Source organism: Medicago truncatula, chromosome 6 (assembly GCF_003473485.1).
Source record: "Medicago truncatula cultivar Jemalong A17 chromosome 6, MtrunA17r5.0-ANR, whole genome shotgun sequence".
In the NCBI taxonomy this organism is placed as follows: domain Eukaryota; kingdom Viridiplantae; phylum Streptophyta; class Magnoliopsida; order Fabales; family Fabaceae; genus Medicago; species Medicago truncatula.
In genome coordinates this window covers 13,262,117-13,283,436 of record NC_053047.1, presented here as the reverse complement: position 1 = coordinate 13,283,436, position 21,320 = coordinate 13,262,117, and the positions used below count along the sequence as shown (strand labels likewise).

The 21,320-nt window shown below is 32.0% G+C and overlaps 1 long non-coding RNA gene and 2 other non-coding genes across 3 annotated transcripts; all 3 read right to left on the bottom strand.

Moving 5' to 3' along the window:
* Window positions 1-12,186: 12,186 nt before the first annotated feature.
* On the bottom strand, window positions 12,187-21,221 carry LOC112422883 (uncharacterized). Its single transcript, XR_003013307.2, has 2 exons — window positions 20,763-21,221; window positions 12,187-12,694 (listed from the first exon to the last, which is right to left on the bottom strand). It is a non-coding gene; the product is annotated as an uncharacterized lncRNA (long non-coding RNA).
* On the bottom strand, window positions 14,496-14,581 carry LOC112416141 (small nucleolar RNA snoR118). Its single transcript, XR_003006455.1, has one exon. It is a non-coding gene; the product is annotated as a small nucleolar RNA snoR118 (small nucleolar RNA).
* Window positions 18,246-18,332, bottom strand: LOC112416143 (small nucleolar RNA snoR118). Its single transcript, XR_003006457.1, has one exon. It is a non-coding gene; the product is annotated as a small nucleolar RNA snoR118 (small nucleolar RNA).
* Window positions 21,222-21,320: the final 99 nt, after the last annotated feature.

Genomic DNA, 21,320 nt, shown 5'->3' with positions numbered 1-21,320 from the left:
CCCCAAATTAAAATAAAAAATTTACGATTAAACAATTTATATAGTTAAAAATAAACCGTCAAAGTTTAAGGAACGATTTTTTTCTTCTAAGCCTAAAATTATAAGTTTACAATAAAGAACATGGTGTGGCTTTTTTATCCTAAGATTAATACATAATAAATTATTTATTCATTCTGGGTTCGAATCCAGCCTTAGGCATGCAGCAGCGTTAAAACTCTTAGGGAGAGCTCGCCGCCCATTTGGGTCCCACAATGCTTGAGGGATTAGTCTCCCCAGTTGCGCGCGGAGGATACCCGGTTTATACCCAAAAAAAATCACATTATAAATCGTAACCCTACAAAACGAAAATGCTTTGTCTTTATTTAAGTTTTCTTGGAAGAATTTGAATTTTTTAGCAGTTAACTTTATTTGGCTTGCAAGTTGCATCGTTATATGTTTAAAGGAAAATGCTATTTGTCCCGAGAAAGCAATTTACGACCATAACGACCATGTTAAATTAAGTGTAACCTAATCCACTTTGTATTCCATCCACCCATTCATTAGGCAGGATAACACATTCAGAAATTTCAATGTTAAAAACCAAATTTTTATCAGTTTTGGATAGACTAAACACTTTTAATGGGCTATTTGGATTAGCTTATTTGAGCTTAATAACTAGCATAAGTTTTGTGAGAATGTTTAAGGGAACTTATGTTAATAGATTTTTAGGTTAGTTTCATATGTTCTCCAAGATAACTTATGAAAAGAGCTTATTGCATACCCACACACATTTTAACTTTATTTATCTTTTGCTATAGATATAGGACATGTTTGGATAAAGAGCCTGTTTGTTGCTTATAACACAAACTCTTATCTTGATAAGAGCTTATGTATAAGCTTGCATAAGCAACTTTTAAAGCAAAATATAAAATAATGTTAAATTATTTTTCTATATGTTGTAAGTGGTCTTTATAAGCTATATTAAAAAACTTACGAAAATAAGTTGTAAAAAACCTTATGAAAATTGTCATAAGTTCTCTGAGACAGTCTATCAAAACTTTGTCAATAGATAAACTCAAATAAGACAATTCAAATAGCCACATAGCTTATATTTTATACATAACATATATTTAATTACAAATAAGTTGTTTATCCAACCAAGATCTCAAAATACAGTTTGAATTAAAATTATTTCATCATATTCACAAGAAGAAAAAACTTAAAACTAAAAATTAACTCAAATAATTTTACTCAAGTCAATTACGTCCCTTACTATAGTTACTACACTTACATCTAGGCCCCGTTTGGATAAACATTATACAGATGCTTATAACATTAGAGTTTATAGTATCAGAGCTTATATCATAAGTGCTTATACTCAATATGTTTTTTACGTTTGGATGTTTATGTTAATAAGTACTTATATAAATTGAAGTGTTTGGATGTTTCATTATTTAAGAAAATATAAAATGTTAATATATTTTTATTTTAATAAAAATAATAAAGAATCAAAACCATTATTAAAGAGTTTAATGTTGGGGGTTGACAATCTAAAACATGTTTGCATACACAGCGAACCAGAACATTTAGAACTGTCACATCAATTAATATTTTAATTCTTGTAACAATTCTAAATGTTTTGATTAATTGTGTGTGCAAAGTTGTTTTAGACCGTCAATACACTACCATTAAATTCTTATTAAAAGACCGTAAATAAATATATAACTTAACATAAATGATAAAGATGATTAACATAAATTAGCAAAATAATAAAGAATTACATAATATATAAAAATAACTTAGCAGAAAAGATAAGTGTATAAAACTAAAAGATAAGAGTAAATTTGTTATAAAAGAAAGTTTTTATCGAAATTAAACAAAAGAAGAAGAAGAAGAGAAGTGAGTTAAAAAGGGAGTATAATTGTGTCAAATTGGAAAAATAACACCCAGCGAGAATCGAATGAATTACTTTTGCAAAAGCTCCGTTGTAAGCCCATTGATAAGCTTTTAATTTGAGCTTATTAAAATATTGCTTAAGCAGCTTATGAAATTAGTATAAGTTCTTTTGATTAATGTATCCAAACACTTTTTACAAAAGCTTATGTTAGTAGATAAGTTTACATAAGCTTAAATAAGCCAATCCAATCAGATCCCTATTCTATGTAAATGTCTATAATATATAAATGGAAGTTGGTCGTGCAATCCTAATTTCCATATTTTGTCGTGCCCTTCCAAATCTGTCCTCCATTTTTTGTCACCTAATCACAATTTCTTGTCATATTCAATCAATATCATAATTATATGTTGAGTGCATCAATTGAATTATACTAATTGTGTAAAAATCAAACTCCTATTATTCTGATAAATTGGTTCTTTTTTCTTAGTGATGCATGATTCGTTTTTTAATGAAAACATGTGTGTGATTCAAATAGTAAACTATTAATAAATTAATGAAATATAAAATATTATTACGGGAAAATCCATCTTGTATGCTCCATAAGTTTTTTAATGGAAGTTAGTCATCGATAATCGACAGTGAAAACTTTGTATCAATATTACGATTAAAAAAAACAAATAAAAAATTATTCATTAAATTGGCAATCATGCTATATAAGACAGTAAAATAGATCACGAGAAAATACTTAATTCAAATCGATAGAGAACATATGTAGACCACAAGTAATCATGTGATATCATGCCATATGAGACAGATTATACGGATATAACCATTGCAATCTTTTTAGTGGAACCACGTGACTTTGGAAGAGAAAATTGATATGATGGTTCAGATTGATCACAACATTGCATCTGCTGATTTGGTTAACAACTGTTATAGTGGTATGCTTTTTCCCTAAATTGTCTTTTGAACGAGATTTTTATAATTGGTTGGTTAGCATGATTTGAGCTACGACATAAAAGGTTTTTATATCTCCGCGCAAGAAAAATAATTTCAATTGAGGCTGCATTAAGAGCAATTTCTATCCTTCCGGTGTGGTATCAGGTCTCTAGGTGGTTGGGTTGGGAGTTTGTCATCCCTATGGGTCTAGCCCAGCAGTTCCTTTCCTTTACAGGTTTAGGTAGGGGGAATCGTGTTAGAATAGGTTTATTTATTGTTTGGCATGCTGTTATTTGGACCATCTGGATGTTCCGGAATGATCTTATTTTTTCTAGTGGTACCCTTAATGAGGGGCCTGTGGTGGATAGAGCCTCTACTCTTAGCTTGGGAGTGGTTCCTGACTAAGTACCCTATCATTTCTTTCAAACCCAGTTACATTTGGCATAAATTACATTTGACATAAGTAAGCATTTCCTGATTTCGTATTCTTATGTGAAATTTCTTGATTGATCTAAGGACATAAATTCATGAATACTTTCTAACCCCTATTATATTTTGTTATGTTGGTTATGACTTACATTATCATTCATATTTATCTTTATATTTGTTGCAAGCATTTGAGAATTTGATCTGAAAAGTGATTTTCGTATAGATCTGAATTAAGTAAGATAACAAATCTATGATGGTAAACTTCCAATGAAGTGAGTCTGGATAGTACGAATAATACAGTTGTATGTAACAATACAGTTTTTGTTTTTGTTGGTATTCACTTTATTCAATGGGAAAAAGAATTAGTTTATTACTTTAATTTGACAAAGATGAATATCTGAATAGAAGGTTTCGATTGTTCAAAATTTCAGAGAAAACACATACTTTTAAGGTGATGTGAGTTTTATATCCAAAATGACTCAAATGAGTTTTTGAATATAATTGCCAACACAATGTTCTTGATTTATGGATTTGGTGCGATTTTATATGAAAGTGAACCATCAACCATTTTCACTCATATTTTTTTTCAACGACTATATGCATGAAGAGACACCGATTGTGTCGGTGGTAATGGTACGAAAATTCACTCCTCTCGTTTTTATTGTTGTCGTCTTCGTCTGGTTCTAATTATTTGTATCAGTAGCATACAGTTGAATTATAAAAAATAGATAAAGCAAATGAAAACCAATATTAGTTGAACACGATTCAAATAGATTGATGTGTACCAATGATGAACAATTCGTGATGTGCGCTTAGCCGATCAAGCAAGAGGAACGATTCAGTTTGGGAAAAACAATTTTTAAATATTTCTATGATTTCTAGTTCACCAAACTTTTCTTATTAGTGAATAGTGTCTTTAAAATCAAATCAGTTCATGTACCGACGACATCAAAAGCAGCGAGATTTGATCAATCCTAAAGAACACATTCCCTTATGTTCTATGTTGTACCTAGAATTTTGACAAATAACACATATTCTAAAAACAAAAGGCTCAAAAGAAGACATAAAAATTTGGTTCGTTTTATTTAAATTTAGGTCATGCTAACATATGCTGGGGCACTGCTTAAGGAAACCAAAAATAAAATTTAGTTTTGTTTAGTGACTCTCAACTAAAGTGAAGTTTTTTTTTTAGTGCGGATAATTTATAAGAAAAAATTATTTAAAACATAAAAACAACATATTATTTGTAATTCTTTCAAATAAATAGAATTGTCTGTAAAAAAATCAATAGAATTGTGTATTATTTTTATAAAAAAGAAATGTTGAAGATAATTAAAGGTTATGTTTAAAAAAGTCACTGTTTTTCTTTTTTTTTTTGTAGTGAACAAAAAATCACTATTTACTTCTATTTGTAGTTGTTTGAAGTCACTTTTAAATAGGCTTTTTGTGAAACTGTGACAAAATATTGTAAATAATAGTTTAACAAATTTGTAGAAATTACAAGTTTCCTAAAACTTTGTAATTAATATCTTAAATACTATTTATGTAAATGATTAAGTTTTCAAAAAAAAAAAAACTTTGGACATAGAGCATTGGTTAAGATCCTCTCCATTTAAAATCATCTTCATTTCTACAATTTAGAGAAAGAAAGACACAAAGAAGTTTAAAAAGATAAATACTGTATAAAATAAGTAATTATTATAAGACTCATTTAGTGTAGGACCTATTATCTATATTTTGTACTATATATATCTCTTTAAATGAAATTCTTCATTAATTTAAAAATGGAAAAAATCTAAATCCATTTAATATACTTATATTGTTACTTTGCAAGTAAAGTTACGACGCATTCATTACATTTTCTCTAATTCTTACCATATATATTTTTTGGATTTAATTCTTCCACTTTTCAAAATTCAGCATGATGTTACTCGAAAAATAGAAAAATGTTGGCAATTTGTACGGTTAAAAATTTATGATAGAGTTCATAGAGGAGAGAAAATACAGAGATTGGTGATATAAATTGTATTAAAATATTAGGAAAAGTGAATATTACAAGGGAACAAAGAGAGCTTGTATTGTATAGAGCACAATCAATTTTTCTTATGTCCATTTCCTGATTCTTAAATAAAAATACATATTTTGTGACTAGAACAAACTTTGAGAAAATTGTGAAGTTTTGAAAGAAAAAAAAAAAATTGATGTTTTGAAAATTATGAGTAGTTCATTTAAGAAGCAGCTAAAAAAAATGTTTTTTCTTAAAGGGTCATGTTAACCAATGCCTCCGAGGCACTAGTGAAAACCATAAAAAGAAAATTTTAATTTAAACAAGACAATTTATTGATTTTTAAGGGATTGAAAATACAATTTCCAATGCAATATGTTACTATATTTTCTTAACTAGTGCCCCCATTACTGTTTCTTAAATGCATGTAGAATCATAGTTGTGCTTCTACTTTCTTTAGTGAAAACCAACATGATTTTTCTTCAAGGCTCATTTTATGTGATGGTTGATGAGATCATTAACCCCATGTAATTTATCTCTAATGAGAGAGTACACAACCTTTCTTTTGTACATGCATAAATCTCTTACAAATTGTCCACTCGATAATACTCTTCTATGACATATAGCACTTCATAAAATACCATTGAACATTTAACAATAATAACCTTATTTTGATATTTACAAGTATAAATGAGATTTTATTATCCATTTCAAAGCAATAGGATAACTTGTCAATATTTTTTTTTTTTTTAATCAGCAAATTTATTAGGCAAAGTAGTCGCAAGAAGCGGACAAACCTCGCACAAAAAAGGAGTAAAGCACCGCATGAACGGAAACCGCAAACAACAAACAGAAACTACAAAACACCTCCAACAGCTGTGGAAACTGCCAGAACCCAATACAAAAACCTAATGCCCCTAAAGCTAAACACAGCAGCGCATAACAGCCCCAAAAAAACAGCACAGCAGCCCAAGCAGAAAACAGGAAACAGACAGATGAAAGCCAGCTAAAATAGCCCAAGACACCCCATAAACCAGCCCACCACCGCTATCTAACAAGACACGCAAGTGGATTCCAATACCATTCGTAACAGACACGCCGGGATTTTTAAGCGAGTTAAACACCATCGGCAAGACAATACTTTAATATCGTCCACCAACTCCATCACCTCTGTTTCCTTTGCATTAAAGATCTTGCCATTCCTAACTTTCCAAATCATCCAAATGGTAGCATGCCATATAAGACAAAGTCCCCGAATAATCTTCTTACTCGACGACCCCGCGTTCCAACACGCCCAATGGTTGAACAAATTTTGGGGGATTATAAACATATTTCCAACCCGATGAAGAAGTTCCAACCAAATACCTCTCGCCATCACACAATGCATGAAAAGATGATTCGTTCTTTCCAATTCCGTTTCACACAAGACACAAATCAAAGGAAACTCCGGAGGAAGTGTATTCCTTAGACTAAGATTTACCCGGGTTGGAACACGGTCTAACAACATCTTCCACGAGAGAGCCACCACTTTTGACGGCGCCATGCTTTTCCACAATTGATGAAACACTCACTTCTCCTCCGCCCCCCAAGAATTCTCCAATATAAACATTGTTTCCACTTTCTTATACATGGACTTCTCTGTAAACAAACCCTCCTCTTCCGGCTTCCACACCCATCCGTCTTGGTCACTATTCCACCCATGGCCCTCCAAATCATCCAAAAGATTAGCTAGAAGTTGTTCCTCCCAGACAAAAAAGCGATGACGCCAAGAGAAAATCCACTCCCTCACGAACCGTTCCACACCCAAATATCCGCCACCATTGCCTCTTTTTGGTTTAACATTGCGAATAATCTTGGATATTTATCACGGAAGGCAACACCACCCCTCCACCTACAATACCAAAGCTTGGTATTTTCACCATTTTCGAGTATCATCTAACACGGTAAAGTAACTCTTTTTGATTGTTCTGTATGATCCATCTAACACAGTGAAGTAACTCTTTTTGAGTTATCATGGTCAAGAAAAATGAAAGATGATCCATCTAACACATGTATTTTCTACCATTTGGATTTTTAACAAAGATTGGAGAAAAGACTAGAGAGTCTTTTACCCTACATGATTAGTACAATTTGATTAAAGAATGAAATATTTAAAACACAAAAAATTGAAAATACTGGTTGAGAATACAATTAAATTGGCATACTTGTTCTTCACCTTCGCCATACTCGGTTTTATCCCTTCATATTCTTCCAAAACATGACAGTTCTCGGTTTTATCCCATCAATGGAGTGTGCCAGAACAGAGACAACCTACAAAGCCACAGTTAATGTGTTGCTCTTGATGTCTTGCACATTACACATCACTATTGCATATGCATGAAATTTGTGGCTTTTTCTTTCAACCATCATGGTTATTAATGACATCTAGTTCCGGAAGCCATGGCATGAAGATTCACAACTCGTACTATCAAAGATGTCAATCAAATAAGTCTCACGTTGAAGCAACAAATACAAACCATTACCAACGTAGCATAGTGTCATCAGTTCAGTTTTATCAATACCTTCCAGGGTTTTGATAACAAAGCCATTTCACATTATTGATTAAGACAATAGTGTCATTAAATCCTGCACAATCAGATAAACGAAAGTATTCAACTGTGAGGATAATGGTGTCGGGTTAAGGAAAAAGGCAATGGTGCACAACAGGCTATAAACAAAACCATAGCAGCCTAGTTTTCAATCATTAGCATTTCTTCTTATCATCGTGAGCAATGGGTATCAACTATCAAAAACAAAGTCAAACCCACAGAAAAGTTGCAATTTGCATTGAAGACAAGAATATAACCACAAAAGCAAAGGAAAACACTCAGTCATTAAGCTTATATCGTAGTGAATGTACTTGAAATTACGTTCGCAGATATTAGAAATATTGATTGTTGTATATTGGAGTGGAACAAAAACCCTCAGATCTCATAGCTGAGTATAAATCATCTGCAACTTATGACAATGGCGTTATTCACAGCCTTCGTGCACGATCTCAATGATCTACTCCATCCGTTTCAAAATGAATGTCATTTTAGCCAAAAAAAAAAATTGTTTCAAAATGAATTTCACTTTACATTTCCAATACAACTTTAATTTTTTTCTTCCAACTTTACCCTCAATAAATACTTCAACTTTTCTCTCACACAATTTTCAATGCAACTTTAAGCTTGTCTTTTTCTTATAAAGTAAGGGCAGTTTAGTAAAAGTGTTATGTCTAATGATTATTTCATTTCATTCATTAATTTGTGTGCAATTGGCTACAACGACGCTCATTTTGAGAACGGAGGGAGTATTTTTTTTGTTTTTTTGGATATATGAATGTATGTGTGTGTGAGAGAGTGGGAGAGAGAGAGAGAGAGAGAGAGAGAGAGAGAGAGAGATATCAGGTTATGAACAAAACACATGTAGCCGCTCAATAGTTTATTCATATATCATTGGGCAGGAGTAGGAAAAGTTTGACAATTATCATTTTCAGCGATTCATACTAAAAAAACGGGTGAAGAAAATGCGTCAGATAAAGCTTTCTAGGCTACACATTTCCATCAATAGTGTTGGAACAAAATGTGTTTCACAATGAACCTTAATGAGTTTTGATGATAACAAGGTATTAAAAATTGTCAATTGGTTATTGCTAATAATTGTTCAAGTATACAGGACCAAAGGCTAGTCAAGTAATTTCAATAGGTCTTGGAAGAACAATGGAAAGCAAAGGAATTTGAAGCATCTGAAGAAAACTGCGTCTGAAGCTTAAAGTGCTTCTGAAGCTGAAGTGCCTCTGAAGTGATGATGTCATCAGAAGCAGAAGGTCATCAGAAGCAAGGTTTTCATCATAAGCGTAATCATCACCAGAAGCTACATTTAATCCGTAAATTCAAACTGAAGATCCAAAGTAGCTGTTTCTCATTTCAACCTTATCTAAGAAGAACGAAGAATTGAAAGGGAGGTATCAACGGTCATTTGGATAGCACTGAGTATTTGTCCTTCGTTAACAGAGTTGACAAAGTACAAGTGTACAACCACTACCTCCACTACTCTGTTTTTGTCCACGCTACAAGACAAGACAACAGCTATGCCTGCAGAATTTGCGCCTTCAAGATGGGAATGAATTTGAAGCTAATTCTTCAAAGGACTACACCCAAATCAGGCAAAGGATTACTGGTGAATGATCAAAGGATTTCAAACGACTCTTTAGACGTGCTAATCATCTCAACGTCTCTTTCACGCCTCTATATAAAGGAGTGAAGACTTGAAGATTGTAGATAGAGATACACAAGTTAAAAAGCGCCAAAACTCTGTCAATTTGATTCTACAAAGCACACTGAATTTCTGCACTGATTTGATACATCTTAGAAATTCAAAAGTCTAGAGTCTTTATTGTATTGTATTGTGAACACCACTGATTGTATATCAAGTGTTCAAGTCAAACTTATTTCATTGTATTTTTGTTTGATCAGAAGACTCTTGCCTGTGTGCTTGAGCATTAGAAGACTATTGCTTAGTGCTTGAGCATTGGAAGACTCTTGCGTGTGTGCTTGAGCATTTTTGAGAAGTCTCATACTTAGAGAGTATTGAGCATTTGTAATCTTTGTGATTATAGTTAAATCTCCTTGGAAGTGCAAGGGGGACTGGACTACTTCCGTTTTGTGGAAGGAACCAGGATAACTGCTTGTGTCTTGCTTTTCTTTTCTCTGCTTTGATCTTTTCCGCTGCATATCTGAGTCTGATCATTTCATCAGAAGCATTCACAAACTGCTTCTGAAGTTTTATCAGAAGTATTTTTAGAGAGAAAAAGAAAACACAATTCAACCCCCCCTTCTTGTGTTTTTCTCACCTTCAAATAGTACAGTCTAAATAAAACTGTTTAGAACTAGTGTCTATCATCGTTCCACAAATCATAGCTCAACTAATAAAAATGTCAATTATTAGAACGAACGCGTGACCTCAGATCAAACTCGATACCATCCATTTATTTGTTGGCTTCAATGATCATTTGTAATTTTTCTATCTATAAAAAAAATCATTTATTTTTTAGTGATTTTACTATGTATGTATGATGAATATGAATATATTATTCCAATAAAATATTTGGCAGGAAAAACAGAAAATATACTGAATGAATAAAAAAAGAAAAAGAAAAATTAGAGCTGAAAAGACAAAGAAAGTAAGTAAGTAACCATTACACAAAGAACGAAAGAGAAGAAACCCATTTCTGAAATCCATTACAGCATCCCATTTACGAATAACAAGAAAAAATGAGTAAATGGGAGATATTCTCCGATGCCAATGTCAACGTTGATGATAACAACTACAAGTGGCGGCAAATCAACATTTCAAATCATGTTATTAAACTTTTACCCACTCCAATCGCCTCCCCACTTCCTTCTATATATGATCTTCTCCTTCATGCTTCCACCTCACACCTTTTCCAACTTAAGGTACTCTCGTTCTCATTGTAGAATTCATTAACCTTATAATTTAATTTAATTTTTATTTCTTATTTTTACAATCATTGTTGTGGACCAAGAAGTTCAAAACTCATTTTATGTGGGACTGGTAGTTCATGAGGTAATCTCATTGTGGAAGAGATAACCCCATGTAATTGATCCATGATGAGACAATATACAACCTTTTGTACATGGTAGAAATCTCTTACAAATTGCCCACTCAATAATACTCTTCTGTGACATTAAGTACTTCAGAAAATACCATTGAACATTTAACAATAATAAAATTATTTTGATATTTTGATATTATTTTTTTCTGAACATTTATTTATGAACATGAATAAATATTTGATTGAGATGATGGAGGTGTGGAGAGAAGAAGATGAAGAAGGAAAAGAAATTAGTCGCAGATGGTATACTATTAGATTAATAGACCCACAAAATCTAATGGTCTTTTTTTTTTACAAATAGATCCAACGGTTACAATTAAAAAGCCTAATAATTTCTTTGGTGGACATTCTATAAAGTTAGTCTATCTTAAAAATTTAAACTTAAAAACTAACGGTAGGGGCGGCCAAAACAGATAATGGAGCAAGACTTAAGAGACTCAAACGGAGTTTTTATTATTTAAGGGACCAATCCGATACTAAAAATATAGTTAAGGGACCAAAAGAGTATTTTAGCCAAAAATAAAATACTAGTTTTTTTTATTTGTAGTTGTTTGAAATCACTTTTAAACGCCCTTTTTGTGAAACTTTGACAAAATAGTGAATAGTATAACAAAAATAATTTTTTTTTGGCAGAAATTACAAGTTTCCTAAAACTTTGTAATTAATATCTTAAATCTATTTAAGTAAATGAGTAAATTTTCAAAAAATAAAAATAAAACTTTAGATATAGACCATTCGGTAAGACCCTCTCCATTTAAAATCATCTTTATTTCTTCAGTTTGGAGAAAGAAAGACACAGAGAAATTTTTAAAAAAAATTATAAAATAAGTAATTGTGTTAGGACTCATTTGGTGGTAGAATCTACTATATATATATATATATAAATGAAATCCTTCATGAAGAAAATCTAAATCGTTTAATATATATATCGTTACTTTGCAAGTAAAGTTATGAATCATTCATTACATGTTCTCTAATTCATACCATATATATTTCTGGATTTAATTTAATTCTTCCACCGTTCAAAATTCATTTTGATATTACAAGAAAAATAGAAAAATGTTTATGCAATGGCAATTTGTACGGTAAAAAAAACATGATAGAGTTCGTAGAAGAAAGAAACAAGATATAAATCGTATTAAAATATTAGGAAAAGTGAAAATTACAAGGGAACAAAGAGTGTTATATAGAGCACAATCCCTGCGTGCTTTTCGCATGATTTCTAACTAAAATATATTTGTTGTGAATTGTGAACTTAAAGAAATCAAGAGTAGTTCATTTAAGAAGCATGCAAGAAGCACCTAAAAAAATGCAACAAAGTTTTTTCTTTTTTCTTAAATGCTTGTACAATCACCATTCATTGGGTGTAATAATTTTTGTTCAATAGGAAAAGCACAACCTGCGTGCACCAACAAGACTTAAATCCAAGATAAATCGTCAATTACATGATACATCTAACATGGTGAAGTAGAAGACAACGGTGTTCTTTTTGTGAACCCCACATGAAAATAAATTCCTTAGACTATGTTATTACAAAAATGAAATATTTAAAACAAGTTTAAAATACTGGTTGAGAATACAATTAATTTCCTCTTAACAAAACTCGGTCTTATCCCTTCATATTCTTCCAAAACATGACATTTCTTGGCTTTATCCCTTCCATGGAGTATGAAAGAGCAGAGACATCACCCTTTCATCTGCATAAAGATTGTGGCATTTTCTTTCAACTATCATGGTTATTAATGAGCTCTAGCTCCGGAAGCCATGCCATGAAGATTCACAACTCCTACAATCAAAGATGTCGATCGAATAAGTCTCATGTTGAAGCAACAAATACAAACCATAGCATATAAATGAAAAAGAAAAAAAAAATCCTAACACATGACAATAAATATGTCCAACCCCCCAGCCTAGTTTAGATGTGAGCTGCATTAAGTATGAGATCAAAAAAAATTACTAGACAAAAGTATCAGTTTAGTTTTATCTGATAACAAAGCCATTTCACATTATGGATCAAGCCAAATAGTGTCATCAAATCCTGCACAATCAGAAAAACAAAAGTATTCAACCGTGAGGATAACGGTGTCGGGTTAAGGAGAGAGGAAATGGTGTAAATCAGGTTATGAACAAAACCCATGTAGTCAGCTAATTAACATACGAGGAGCCAAACTTGGAAATTCAAAATACATGATCACAGCTAATTAAAACATTTAACCTGTTTGTCAGTACAATCAGAGGTGAGATATTCAAATGCAACAAAAGCCCTCAGATCTCATAGCTAAGTATTAATCATCTGCAGCTTATGACAATGGCATCATTCACAGCCTTCGTGCACCATCAGAATATTTATTTATTTATATATATATATTGATTGATGAATGAATGAACGGATGAATGAAGACAAAGAGATAGAGAGAGTAACCGAGAAAGAATGAGAGAGAAAGAAATGGTGCACGTCAGGCTATAAACAATACCATGAAGCCACTCAATAATCTATGTGTCCATCATTGGGCAGCAAAACATAGAGCAGTGAACATTTTATTTTACCTTTCCGAATTTGAAGTTTATTGATCAGAAACCTCTGATTTTGTTCTAGATTACTTGTTTTATTTTAAATATGAAAAGAAAAAGTGAGAGACCATAAAAGACCACGCAGAAACATTCAAATGAATAGGACATATGCAAAACACACATTCATGTATGCAATGAAATAACACTGCACAAAATACAAAGATAAACAAAACTGTAAGTATATGAGGTTGTTTAGACACAGATTATCATTGCAATCTAATCTTTCCAGACATTGTAATCATAATGCACACAATAAAATGTCGATGTGTAATCTGATGCATATTATCCTTAACACAAAAAACACATTTCATGGGAATAAAAGAGCAAACAATACAAACACAGAACAAATCCAAAATGTCGGTAATCTGACGCAAATTAGCCCTTCACACAAAAAACATAATTCATGTGAATGAAAGAATAAACAGTACAGAGTACAGACAAAGAACAAATCTAAGGCCCTCAGATCTCATAGCTTAATACAAATTCATCTTCGGCCTTAATCACGGGTTTCATTCATAACCATCTTTGCACCTTTATAAGCTGTTTGTTCAAACAATAACACAAACACGCGCACACACACACACAAACACACATGGTAGATCACCACACGCGTGTGCACACAGAGGGAGTGAGAGAAAGAGAGAGAAAGAGAGGAGACAGACAGAGGTGCAGATCAGGTTATGAACAAAACGCATGTAGCCGCTCATTAGTCAATTCATACATCATTGGGCAGGATAGCAGAAAAGGTTTGACAATTATCCTTTTCAGTGATTCTAATCAAATCGAATCATATAAACGACCAAACATTTCAGCATCAGACAAGAAGAGAAAAACAAAAACAGAAAATTTAAATAAATACAAAAATTTAATATAACTATGATATAAATAAAAAAAATCAATACACATATCGAAACACAAAATAAAACAGTCAATGGAGCAAATGTGAAAATCAGGGATCATGATTCTATGGAATCAGAGAATCGAAGAACATGGATAAAAACGAGAGTGAAGAAAATGTGTCAGATAAAGCTTTCTAGGCTACACATTTCCATCAATAGTACTAAATAAAACTGTTCAGAGCCCAGTGCATATCATCATTCACAAAAAATATACAAATAAGCAACAGCAGATATAACCATTCTAGTGAAAACAGTGAGGTGTTTGTTTCAAGTATTTGTTGACTCGGCATCCATATTTGCAAAGCAAAGACTACTATTAACTTATTTATATTCATAGACCAATCATGTAAATGTGGGGTGTCTCAAGCATTCATTAACTGAACATATATATTTTGCAAAGCAAGAGACTGCTATTAACTTAAACCAGCATGAATCTCGACAAGATGGATAGAATTTGACAAACAAGGTTTAGAACTAGGTCACACAAAACAGGTTGTGGATACAGTTTTAGATAACAATGAACTCATACATATGGAAAAGAAAAATGAAGAGAATTCTCAAACTATAGATTTCAAATTAGAAATTTAGAAAACAATAATGTAATACTATTCATTGCCAGATCAAATACAGATAGGCTACAAGATCAAAATTTAGAAATTAAGAATTTTGACTAACTTTAAGTAAATCCTGATTCTGAGATTCACCCTTCTAACAACACAAACAGAAAAAGATAGTACTCAAAGCCCTCAGATCTCATAGCTTATATAGAATCATCCACAGTTTTCATCACATGTTTCATCCACAGCCTTCTTGCATTCCTCCACACACACACACAATTACAGAGGGAGAGACATAGAGGAGAATATAGGGGGGAGAGAGAGAGAGAGAGAGAGAGAGAAATGCAGATCAGGTTGTGAACAAAACTGTGTAACCGTTCAATAGTTTATCGATACATCACTGGGAAGGAGAACCAACGATTTACTCTATTAACACAGTTTAGTGCTATAGGATAGACCTTAATTTTCAACTTAAATAATTGGCATAATTTTTGTTCTGATTAATTTACCAAACAAAGAAATCATAATTTCAACTTGAAAACAACCTTTCAAAAAAAACTTGAAAACAAGGAAATCATATACCAAACAACCATAATTGGAGCTAAATTTTGATCAATATCATAATGAGCAAAAGCTTGCATCTAGCAAAATTACCACAAAAACATATTTTCATTAATTGAGACAAGTACAAAAAAAATTAACCTTACTAGAAAATAAACAAGATCATAATTGAAAAATTGAGATTTTAGAATCACCATACTAACTACACAAACAGAAAAACATTGTATCCAAAGCCCTCAGATCTCATAGCTTGCACACGAGATTCACCCACAACCTTCTTGCATTCCTCCAAATATATGCACATACAAACACATTCACAACACACACATACACACAGGGAGAGACAAAAAAAGAGGGAGAGAGAGTGAGAGAGAGAGAGAGAGAGATGTAGATCAGGTTGTGAACAAAACCGTGTAACCGTTCAATAGTTTATTGATACATCATTGGGCAAGATAGCCAAGAATTGACTCTATTAACACATGAAGCACTATTTTATTATAGAATTTAATTTTCAACTTAAACAATCAAATTTAATTTAGTTCTGATTCTTAGCCCTCAATTTAAACTTGAAAACAATGAAATCATAAAACAAACAGGCATTTCATAACGGTCAAAAATTTGCATCTAGCAAAATTACCTCAAAAACATAATTTCTTTAACTAAGACAAATACATAAAAAAATAACCTTACTAAAAAAATAAACAAAATCACAACTAAGAAGGTGAGATTTTTAAATCACCCTTCTAACTACACAAACAGAAAAAGTTTGTATCCAAAGCCCTTATATCTCATAGCTTATATATAAATTTTAATTAATGATACAAGTACGATATAGTTTGAATAAGATGGGTAAGATAAAGCTTTCTAGGCTACGCATTTCCATCAATATTGCAGTCTTAAACTGATTTCACATTCACCCATATAAAGTACAAAAAACGAAAAAGTTAGTATCCAAAGCCCTCAGATCTCATAGCTTATAAAATCATATACGGCTTTCATCACTGGATTCATTCACAACCGTCTTGCATTTCTCCAAGTTCACACAAACACACACACATGATAAGACAAAGAGAGAGGAAGGAAGAGAGAGAGAGAGAGAGAGAGAGAGAGAGAGAGAGAGAGATGCAGTTCAGGTTGTGACTAAAACCGCGTAACCGTTCAATTATTATTTATCTATACATCATTGGGCAAGATAACACAAAAAAAAAACCCTATTTTTTAAATAATTATGATATAACCTATTTTAACTACATTAAGAAATTTCAGTGTTAAAAGCCTAATTTTTTTTTTCAGTTTTGAATTTCTAATAAAACAAACTTAAATCTTATCAAAACCAGCACAGTTTGACCTAAAATTTAATCATATTCATACGGAACAAAAACTTGCATATAGCAAAGTTACCTGGAAATATAACAGCTTATCCTAATTCAAATAAATTAAAAAAGAACCTTAATGAACAATATAGACAAACACTTAAAATTGCAAAGGAAATCAGAAATTAAGAAATGCCATAATAAGTACATTTGAAAATTGAAATTACAATGACAAAAACTATTAGAAACATTTAGACTGTTGTGAAGAATAAGGGGCAAGATATTGGATTGCAACAAAAACCCTCAGATCTCATAGCTAAGAATAAATCATCTGCAGCTTATGACAATGGCTTCATTCACAGCCTTTGTGCACGATCTCAATATTTTCTTTATGTAAAGTATAGATATATATTGGAGACATCATGAATGAATGAATGAATGAAGGGAGGGAGGGAGGGAGGGAGGGAGAGAGAGAGAGAGAGAGAGAGAGAGAGAAGAGGTGCACGTCAGGCTATAAACAAAAGCATGTAGCTTCTCAATAATCTATTTGTCCATCATTGGGTAGCAAACCATGTAGTTTCCAGAATATGAAGTTCTTTGAGAAGAAACTAGTGCTTTGGTTCTACATGTTTTAAATATAAAAAGAAAATAGACAATAAAAAAGTCCATAGCTGTAACAATATGAGCAGTTTAGACACAGATAAAACATTACAATCTAATTTTTCTAGACATTTTAAAAGTGCATAGAATAGCTACAAGTTTTGGTTAATTATTCGATTAAAATGCGGGTGATTTATCTGATACAAATTGTTTTATCGATTAAAAACTCAAGCAATGGGATTTATAGAAAAAACAAACAAAAATAAAATTAATACAAGGCCCTCAGATCTCATAGCTTAATAAATCATCTACAGGTTTAACCACAGGTTTAATGCATAACCATCTTGCACCTTAATAAGTTGTTATCCAAACAGAAATCCAGAGACACACACACACACATGGTAGAGCACGCACGCACGCACAGGGATGGATAGAAAAGATTGAGAGAGAGAGAGAGAGAGAGAGAGAGGTGCAGATCAAGTTATGAACAAAACCCATGTAGCTGCTCAATAGTCTATTTATTCATCATTGGGCACAATTACAGGAAAAGATTCACAATTGTTATTTTCAATTTCCCTCCTTTCTTATTCAGTCATTATATAGAGTAAATGGATGTCAACCACACAAGCAAAGCCTGACAAATTAATTATTTATCTGGAAGCATCAAATCATTTAAAGGACCAAACATTTCAGCATAACAAAATGGGTGAAGATAAAAAATTAAAAACAGCAACAATAAGTAAGCTGTTTGAAATAAAAAAAAGAATGAAGAATATTAAAACAAAAAGTTCAAAAATAATTTAGAAAAAATGGATAAAAATAAGTTTGAAGAAAATGGGTCAGATAAAGCTTTCTAGGCTATGCATTTCCATCAATAGTGCAGTCTAAAACTGCTCAGAGTCCAGTGCATTATCATCATTTAGTAAATATAAAATCAATAAAAGCAACAAAAAACACAAAGAAACTTAAGCTGGGTAAAACAATTTACCACACAATAGTTCAAAACTCAATTGTCGGAGAAAATAACAGCTGATATAACCATTGTAATGAAATATTGCATGCTAACTGAAATTCATAGACCAATCTTATAAATTGCGAGGAGTTCCAAACATTCATTGATGCAGCATCTATATTTGCAAGGAAGAAATTACTATTAACTTAAATGTCAACGAATTGGATGGTATTGACGAACATGGTTTAGTGTTAGTTCACATAAAAAATTTAGAATTACACATATCAACATTATGGATACAGTTTTAAAACATGGAAAAGACATTGAAAAGAAAATTCTCAAACTATTGACTTGAAATTAAAAATTTGGAAAAACAAAAGGTAATACAATTCATTGTAAAATCAAATGGTAAAACAAAAAGGAATAAAATTCACCCTTCTAACGACACAAACAGAAAACAATTGTACTCAAAGCCCTCAGATCTCATAGCTTATATAGAATCATCCACAGTTTTCATCACATGTTTAATCCACAACCTTCTTGCATTTCTCCACACACACACACACAGACACACAAGAACAGAGGGAGAAACAAAGAGGAGAATAGAGGGGGAGAGAGGGGGAGAGAGAGAGAGAGAGGAGAGAGAAATGCAGATCAGGTTGTGAACAAAACTGTGTAACCGTTCAATAGTTTATTGATGCATCATTGGGCAGGAGAACCAACAATTTACTTTATTAACACAGTAAGCGGCACGCTACTAGTATAGACCTTAAATTTCAACTTAAAAATTGGTATAACTTTTGTTCTGATTCTTAGCTCTATTATACCAAACAAAGAAATCATAATTTCAACTTGAAAACAAAGAAATCATATACCAACCAAGCATAATTTGAGCTAAATTTTGATCAATACCATAATGAACCTTACTAGAAAGAAAAAATTAACCTTACTAGAAAATAAAAAAGATCATAATTAAAAATTTGACATTTTAGAATCACCGTTCTAATGACACAGACAGAAAAAGATTGTATCCATAGCCCTCAGATCTCATAGCTTATATAGAATCATCCACGGCTTTTATCACTGGATTCATTCACAACCTTCATACAGAGAGGGAGGGAGGGAGGGAGGGAGGGAGGGAGGGAGGGAGATAGAGAAATAGATAGAGAGAGAGAGAGAGAGAGAGAGAGAGAGGGAGATAGATAGATAGATAGATGGATGGATAGAGAGATGCATATCAGGTTGTGAACAAAACCGTGTAGCCGCTCAATTGTTTATTTATACATCATTGGGCAGGATAACAAATCACATATACCATTTATAAATTTCAAAGTTAAAAACCAAATTTGTATCAGTTCTGAGTTTCTGATAGACTAAACAGTTAAGGACCTATTTGGATAAGCTTATTTGAGCTTAATAACTAGCATAAGTTCTGTAAGAATTTGTAGAACTTATGTAAACAGAGTTTTAGCTTAGTGTCATAAGTTCTCCAAGATATCTTCTGAAAAAAAACTTATTACATACACAAAGGGCCCGTTTGGACTGGCTTATTTTTAAGCTTATACAAATAAATATGCTTTTATGATTAAATCATATTTTTGGGCCTGTTTGATTAGGCTTATTTTGAAATTATTCACCTTATGCAAATAAATAAGCTTTAATGTATTATTCATAAGCTAGTCAATGTAGTTTATGATATTTAATTTTCATTAGTGAAAACATATAAATTAACATAAAAGCTTATTTATTTGCATAAGCTATTTTTTCACAAGCCCACGAATAAGCCAATCCAAACGGGCCTTTGTCAAGGTGGTTTGTGAAAAACAACTTATGAAGATACCATTTTCGTTAGTGAGAAAATAATGAATTAACATCAAAGCTTATTTGCATAAGCTTATGAATTATACCATTTTCGTTAGTGAGAACTTAATGAATTAACATAAAAGCTTATTTATTTGCATAAACTATTTTTCATAAGCTCAAAAATAAGTTAATCCAAACAGGCCCAAAAAAATTCAACTTTTGCTATAGAAATAGCTTACACAGAACACTAAACTATTATTACATATAAGCAAAACCAGCACAGTTTGAACTAAAATTACATCATATTCATATAGATGCAAGACCAAAAACTTACAACTAGCAAAATCAAAAACACACTCATATTCTAATTCTGATATATAAATTTAATGTTCAAAACAATGAAAATTAGAAAACAGAAATAAAAAAAATTAACAAATGAAACAGAAAATTAACATACTCAAAAACATAATTTGACCTAAAACTTCATCAAATTCATCCAAATACATTTTTTTCCAGTTGCAATTCTGAATTATCAAATTTAAGATTAAACTTTTTAAACAAAGATTAATTCTAAAAGTTTAGGTAAAAAAAATCTTACATTTTTTACTATTTACAGTAACGATCAGCTTTCTTCTTAACACGATCATCAAGCACATTTTCAACCGATTTCACCTTCGTTTTTGGTTCATACCCAAATTTCTTAGCTTCAACCGGAAAAAGTTGATCATACTTCATTTTCTTCGCTGCATCGATTCTGCCCCATCAACTAGTTTTTCCGTGTTATCTTCTTCGTGAATTAGGGTTTCACCTTCGAGATTAGGGTTTTTGTTCGTTTTCTTCTTGCGCTTTTTGTCGATGGTTTTGGAGGTTGTGGCCAGGGTTCTTCCTATGAAGAATAATTGACATTGGGGTTTGGGGAATTTACTTCTTTCTCTCTTTAAGTGTGCAGTTAATATTGAAGCGAGTGGTGTGTGAGGGTTATGTGTGTTAGACTCTGTTTGGTAAAAATAAGCTAGGAAGAAACAACGTGAACAGATCCTTCAAAAATAATAGCTTCAACAACAACAAAAGAACGTGGGCAGTTAATAGAGCAAGTAAGAAAGCAAAAACGTGTACAGATCCTTCAACAACAACAAAAGAACGTGGGCAGTTAATT